At 62.1% G+C, this 6,000-nt stretch overlaps 1 protein-coding gene across 2 annotated transcripts in view; it reads left to right on the top strand.

Annotated features, from left to right (window-relative positions):
- The first annotated feature begins 226 nt into the window (after positions 1–226).
- PRKCD (protein kinase C delta) overlaps positions 227–6,000 on the top strand; it is a 29,158-nt gene continuing 23,384 nt past the window's right edge. Inside the window, exons 1-2 of one of the 2 annotated variants that reach the window (XM_040628687.1) lie at positions 227–425; positions 3,663–3,773. The gene's annotated coding sequence lies outside the window, so the exon portion shown is untranslated. The remainder of the gene's footprint in view (positions 426–3,662; positions 3,774–6,000) is intronic. The other variant, XM_040628686.1, reaches the window with a different exon arrangement.

The raw sequence follows: 6,000 nt of genomic DNA, 5'->3' as shown, positions 1-6,000 counted from the left end.
TGAAGGGCTAAGGGCGGGCGGGGGCCGACGTGTGCCGGGGAGGGCAGAGAAAGACCCGCACCGGGAGGCGGAGGCCCGGACCCCCTCCTCGCGGCGGCGGGGGCGGGGCCTTCGGGGGGCTGGCCCTGGGGAAGGCGGGCCCTGGGCGGGGGCGGGGCCGGGGCCGGCACCTGGGTGAGGTCGCGCCGCCCGGCCCCCTTGCACTTCCGTGTGCAGCGGCTCGAGAGAGGGAGGCGGCGGCACCGGGATCCCCGGAGCGACCCCCGGCATCCGCCCGCCGCGCTGAGGCCCGGACGGGACTCACCGGCCTACGGGCCCGTCCCGGTCGGGCCCGCACCGACCCCTGTCCACGCGCGCGCGCGGGAACCGCGCCGGGAGCTGGACCCCAGCCGCCGCGACCCCTGGCGCCTGGCCGTGCGCGGGAGGTGAGTGAGGGCCGGGCCCCGACGTGGGATCCGGGCTGTCCCTAGGACGCGGCGACCCTCCCTTCCCCCTCCCCGATCCGGTTCCCGTTTCCGAAACTGAGAAACTGAGCCGCGGCCAGCGAAAGTCCCGTCGCGCTCCGAGACTCGCCGGTGCCTCCGTCCCCCGTCCGTCGGTCTGTCCCTCTGTTCAGCTGTAGGGGTCGTGGCCCTCTCGTCGGTCTGCTCCCGACCCCTCTACCCGTCAGTGTGCCCTAGACCCTCGGAGCGTTCGCCGGTCCCTCGCGAATCCCCGGGGCCCTCGGTCGGTCCATCTGTCCCCACCCCCTCTATGTTCCCGCGTCCGCGTCTTTCTAGCCCCGATCTGTCTGTCCGTAGCCCTCCGCGTGCCCCACCCCCACCGCACCTCCCGCCGCCCCCTGGATCCTGTCCTCCCGGAGCCGCGCCCCCGGCCCACACTCGTCGCCCCCTGCCGGTCCCGCCGCCTCTCCTCTTCTACTGGGGGGGGGGGGGAGGCCAGGCCGCCCGCCCGGCCTCGTCGCCCGCCCCTGGGTCCCTGCTGGGCCCAGCCCGCGCGGCGCCTCCTCCTTGCTCTCTCTCTTCTTTCAGTCTGGGTGTCTCTGCCTTTCTCTCTCCATCTGTCTCCGGGCTGGGCGTGGCTCCAGTCTCCACCATCCCCCTCTTACCGCCCCGCCCTTACGCCCCTCTGAGTCCCCTCCCCTGGAGTCCCCGTCCAGGTCCCATCTGTCCCGGCCCCTCCGCAATCCAGACGCCACCCCCGCGTGGGGGCCTGGCCAGGTGAGGGGAGGGAGTAGAGGAGAGCCGGGGTGAAGAGGCAGGAGGTGGGCACCCTCAGAACTGTCTCACTTCTCTGACACTCCCATTTGTCCTCATCTGGGAGAAGAACCCGACTGAGCCCGTCCACTTACACCTAGTCAGAAGGATTTGGTGGGGTGGGAGGCATCCCCTTCTCTGGCCCCTACCCTATATGGTTGGACTTGACTCCTTGTGCTGAGTCGCCTGTATCTGAGCATTTAGGTATGTTATGTGTCGGTGTCTCCCTGTGTGTTCTTTGTCACTGTGTCTGTGGTCCTTTTCCACATGATGTGACTTGCCTGTGTGTGCGTGTATATGTCTGGGTGTCCTGAGGCTCTGTGTGCGTTTTGCAACTATGTGTGTACTGTGTCTTGGTGTGTTGGTATGTGTGTGTCTCTGTGTGCCTGTATGGCCCTTGTGTGTCTGGAGGGTCCTATGTTGCACACTGGTTTGTGCCTTGGTGACCCGCTGGCCATATACATTTGAGCTGTTAATTTTGGGAGCCAGTGGTGTTAGAGTGGCACCCCCCAGGCTCGTGTGTGTGTTTGTATGAGTGTGGGTGTGTACGCACACCCACTTGTTCATCCACTCCCGCTGCCATGCTGCTGCTGTGACCAGGCTGACCTGGTCACTGAGGGAGGGACGGGTCCCTTGAGTTTCCTCGTTCCTGCTATGGACTGAGTTGGGGTGTGGAGGACAGGCCGGTAGAGGGCAGCTCTGTGTGTGTGTGTGTGTGTGTGTGTGTGTGTGTACGTACCCTTGTGTGCACACGATGTCGAGGTGTTTGGACAGCTGTAGCTGGCTGTAGGGTGGTATAAGGGATCTGGTGTGTTCCGGAACTGTGGCTGGGATGAGGGTGGCAGGGGTGAGTGTATGACTGGTGGGAGACTTACAGTCTGACTGTATGAAACTGCCAGTCGGTGTGTTAGGGAGTCCCTGTGATTGTGGGGAACCGAGAGCGCGGCACCTGCGCCCCGGGGTGACAGTGCTGGGAGGGAAGGGCAGAGCCCCGGTGCGCGTGAGCATGTTGATGTGCTCGCAGCACTTCAAGCCCAGCCCCGGTTCCTGGGGAGGCTGGGGAAGGCTCCCCCAAGTTGGGGGATACCCGAGGGCAAGTCTTTGGGTTTGCAGTGCTGTGACCAAGACCCAGGGCTCTGGACCCAGGAAAGACGTAGGCTCAAACGCTCTCTGTGCCTCTTACGGGCAAGGGACTGGAGCTAGGCTTCTCTAAGGCTGAGTCCCCTTATCTGCAGAATAGAAAAAGTTGCCGTGAGGACTCAAGGTCCTATGTCAGTGGGCCTGGAGCGCAGGCTTGGCCCGCAGGCAGAGCCTAGCACATGCTGTCTTACTGGGTGACCACTCACTCCCGCCCCCAACTGTATGGTCCCCATTCTCCTGGGAGCTGGGCTAATAAAAGCCCAGATAGTCCCCAACCCAGTTTCCTGTCTGTGATGTGTCTGTTGCCTGTCCCATGCCCTTGACCGGACTGCTTGCAGGAAGGCAGACGGCTGGCAGAGACCCCGTGAACCCTGTTTAGCCCACTTGACGCCTGCCCAGTCTCAGCAGCACTGATGGGGGAGATAGGGCTGGGGGGTGATTTGGAGCTTGGCTGCGGGGCGCTGACACCGTTTAGCTGCCACAGCTAATTGGAACTTAAATTAAAATTAAGCATAAAGTACAGACAAGCCTGAGGGTGCCTCATTCCCCAGGGAGTGGTGATGGGGGTCTTCAGCTGGAGGAGGCGCTCCCATCTGGGGAGGGGAATCTTTTGTGGAGGCCTGGCCTGGCCTGCAGCAAAAGTGCTCAGGTCTTCAGCCAGGAGCCCCGGGATACCTTGCTGCCTTTGCCATTCCTTCCTTCTAGGATCTCTCTGGGCCTCAGTGTTTTCAGCTGTATAATGGGCCCACAATTAATAGGAGAATCACCTGGACTAGAAGGTGCTAAACAAGGAATAAGAAGGTGTCACTATTCATACGGTCCTCCCAGTGTGAGTCCGGGACAGGAACCGTCAGGCCATGTCACTGGGGCCTCAGAACTACCCGGGGAGATGTAGTCTCCTCATTTTAAAGATAAGACAAACAGAGGCTCAGAGAAATTGCCCCAGACCACAAAGCAGTGGCCTCCACTGCCACCAGGTCTCCTAAGTCACAGGGCGACCTCTTGCAGACAGGAAGATTAGGAAGAGCTTTCTTGCGGCGTCTATAGTCTGGAAATGCTCCGAGGGCTGAGACCCAGTAATCCAACCCCTAGCGTGGAGAGGACACGTAGCTGGTACCTTGGAAGAGTTGGGCCAAGCACCCCATTTCACAGAAGGGAAAGCCCAGTCCGAAGAGGCCGAGGTCTCCGAGCCAGACCAGGCTGACTGATGGGGAGAGCCTGTTTGGCTGTGCCTCCCGACTCAGCTGCTTTCTCTCGTTCCTGCAGGTCTGCCTGGAGCTGGCCCAGGTGAGGGCGGCAGGCCTTCTGGTGGTGGCCGTGTGGTGGTGGCTGCAGCAGGAGCCAGGACTGAGGGCAAGGGGGAGCCAGGAGCCCTAGGTAAGACCAGATCCCCTAGGCAGATGGACATATATGGACCGTGTGCATGGGGTGGCCCTCCTCCTCTTTGGGCTCCTCCCCTTCTGCGGGGGGTGGAGGGGTGAGGGGCTGCATTGGGGGGGTGTCCCACAAAGTCCCTGGGCTGGGTGTAGGGCCTGGGTGCCCGGAGGGGGCAGCAGTTCTCTTGGCCTATGAGGGCTCCCTGCCTTGAAGCTCAGAGGCCTGGACCGGCCAGCAGGTTGGGGGTGAAGAGTGGTGCCACTTTGCTGGTCAGTTAGAAGGTGGTGTATGTGCCAAGGGTTGAGGATGGATGGATCAGCTTTTCCGTGGCCCCGTGGCTCAGCCTCAGGCTGTCTTCATCATCGTCACAAAGGGGACCTCACGTTTGCCCTGGGCCCTAAGGTGGGCTGGACATCAAGCTGAGAATGGAAAGAGGTCTCCTGCACTCTCTTCCGCACCCCAGTTCCCTCATTTCCCCAGCCTCTCTGGGGCGGAGGAGACACTCAAAAATCCCCCTCCCCAACCCCCAGATTCTGGGTGAGTTGGAATACCAGGGAAGGCTGCACTCTCTCAGGCCCCTTATAAAACTAGAGATTCCTTCCTTTGGGACCAGACTTGCCTCCTTCAGCCCCCATGGCAGTGAAAACAGCCCTGTGAGTTACCCATTGAGTGTCCAAAGTCCAGTGGACAAGATTCTGGAGGTGTGATGGTGTTGCTGAGGGCACCTGGAACCTAGGGAGTGACAGTGGGGAGGGGTGGCCAAGGTGGTCTTTCCTCCAGGAGGCCTCCCTGATCAGCCCCCACTCCCCTCCCTACTGGCTGTTGGGCACCTACAGGTTTGGGGAGGGGAGTGAATGGACCAGTGGGGGCTGGGCTGTCAGAGCTTAAGTCTGTGCGGAGGGGGAGCAGGAGGTCAGGGTTCTGGCTCCTGGGATGGGAGTGGGGGCTGAACAAGGGCAGGGTCGTCACCGGGTCTGCTGTTTATTCAACTTACCACCAAGCCTAGAGGGCAGGAGGTAACATGTCCTTGGCTGGCTGGGGGCCTCTGCTCCCTGAGGTCAGGGGGCCACCCTCTCCCAGCACTGAGCCTCATTCCCTAAGAAGTTCAACCAGTTAGTCTTGGATCCAGGCCACTTTCAAAGCTCAAACGTTACCTAGCCGGCGCAGACCTAGGTATGCTCACACAAGGCCATAGAAACTGAGCTGCGCTCGGCACCCGTGCCCGCAAAGCCTCGAGTGCCCACACACACCGCACATGCACACACACGTCCACAGCTTTTCACATGCACTCACCCACAGGCACGCTCAAACACGCACACAGATGCTCACCCAGTCATCCTTGTACACAGAAGCCTGCCCACACACACCATACTGCCCATTCTGGGTCGGGATGGGGCGGGGGGTCCTCGGTGAGGGTCACAACCCAGCCTGCGTCTGGCATTGAGGGTGAGGTTTGAGGTGTGGCTGTGACCACAGGTGCTCCAGGGGGCTGGGCCACACTGGGAGGTGGGCTCTGCCCAGACATTGACCAGCCATTCTGCTCACCTGGGCCAGACCCCAGGCTGACCGGGACTCGGTGTGGGGGAGGTGGGGATGTGGGGGAGGGACCATGTGAGCTGTGCCGACACCAGTTTGTGGCTGCTGCCACAGAGGAGGAAGTGGGCTGCCTGTGGTCGTGGGGCCAAGGTGCTCGCAGGTGGATGGGGTCCAGGCAGCCCCTCTATCCCCCGTAGCATCCATGCCTGGTGGAAGTGGAGTTGCTGGGCTCTGGCAACTGGGAGGCAAGCAGGGTACTTTTCCCAGGGTGCTGTGTGCATTTTCTAAGGCCTGGGCCCAGGGAGAGGCCTGTCCATCCGAGGTGTTTCCGGAGGCTCACTTCCCCTGGGCTGCCCAGGAAGTGGTTTCAGAGTGGGACTGACCAGCCCTCTGTCTGTGGCCTGCCCCGCCCCGGGCCTTGCCTCTGAGGGGACAGCGCCTGGCCAGTGGGTTAGGCTGACTGACCACGCTTCCCACTGCCAAGGCTGACAAGGCCTTGACGGAGGCCCAAGGAGAGGGGTTGGGGGCTGAGGCCACGAAGTCCCCTGTAGCCCCCAGAACCCCGCCTCCTCGTTCCCTCTGAGCGCTACCCTGAGGCTGCGAGCACTGGCTCTGGCAGGCACCGCCGCCCTGGGTGAACTGGCATCTCTGCGATTAGGCAGCTCGGAGCAGCTGTATGAATGAACCTGGG

The sequence above is a fragment of the Ursus maritimus genome, unplaced genomic scaffold (genome assembly GCF_017311325.1).
Source record: "Ursus maritimus isolate PB19 unplaced genomic scaffold, ASM1731132v1 scaffold_14, whole genome shotgun sequence".
NCBI classification, from domain to species: domain Eukaryota; kingdom Metazoa; phylum Chordata; class Mammalia; order Carnivora; family Ursidae; genus Ursus; species Ursus maritimus.
Note: the sequence above shows the minus strand (reverse complement) of the source record. Positions and strands in the feature narration are given on the sequence as shown.